At 54.3% G+C, this 1,026-nt stretch overlaps 1 protein-coding gene across 2 annotated transcripts in view; it reads right to left on the bottom strand.

The window, feature by feature from the left end:
• Window positions 1-1,026, bottom strand: part of GGA1 (golgi-associated, gamma adaptin ear containing, ARF binding protein 1) — an 18,772-nt gene that overhangs the window by 13,467 nt on the left and 4,279 nt on the right. The window lies entirely within an intron of this gene.

Below are 1,026 nucleotides of genomic sequence, written 5' to 3' on the forward strand. Positions count from 1 at the left end.
GTAAGGGTGGGGCTGCCTCACTATCCTAAGGCCGTAGCCCTCAGTGGCTCCTGCAGGGCAGATGCAAAGGCCCAGCTCCCTCTCTGGATCAAGGGAAGGGCTGGAGACTGTGGCGTGATGGGGTAGGGCCAGGCAGGGAGTGCAGGCTGGGACCTTCAAAAGGCGTGAGCTCAGCCCCTTGGCCAGCTTTACAAGAACTATGACCTGCCGTGTCCTTGGCTCAGCATAGACACAAGTATGGAGAGATGACACAGCCTTCAAGGGCCCAGGCTGGGAGCAGAACAAGACAATGTACCAGGAGAGATGGGCAGACATAGCTCCCTGGGAACTCAAGGACATTCTAGGGGAAATCAGAGCAGCTTCATGGCGGAGGCGGTGGTATCGGCTACCAGATCCTAAAACACCTGTCACTAGTGACAGTAACAGCTACCACGTACTGAGTGCTTTCCTGCCCAAGCTTCACAAGAGCCCTCTGAGGTGGGCGGCACCTGCGCCCCACTTTACAGTTGAAGGAATGGAATCTCAGAAGCATTCAATTACCTGCCCCACTAATAGGGGAGGGGAGTCGCCCCCAAGCAGTCGTCATGCTGTCTGCATGGCCCCCCCGAGTGGAGTGCTGCACTGGGGGAGGAGCACATTGAGCTGTGCTCCCCAAACTTCAGCATCACCTGGGAACCCACTAACATATCTACCCTAAGACTCCTGCCCAGCATCTAGTCCAAGTCTGGGGCAGCCCCAAAATGTGCATTTCCACAAGCTCAGGACTACCGTTTTCTCTCTGTGAGATCCTGGGGCAACTGCTGAATCCCCATAGCCTCAGTTTCTTCACCTGTAAAATGGGTCCAGCAAGGCTCACCTCAGAGATTGGCTCCTAAGCAGCACTCAGTACCGAGTGCCCACTACTGTCATTAATTTGTGAGCACATTAGCCCTGGCCGGGTAGCTCAGTTGGTTAGAGCATCATCCCAATACACCAAGTTCGATTCCTCATCAGAGCACATATAAGAATCAACCAATGAATGCATAA

This window comes from Myotis brandtii, unplaced genomic scaffold (assembly GCF_000412655.1).
Source record: "Myotis brandtii unplaced genomic scaffold, ASM41265v1 scaffold78, whole genome shotgun sequence".
NCBI lineage: Eukaryota > Metazoa > Chordata > Mammalia > Chiroptera > Vespertilionidae > Myotis > Myotis brandtii.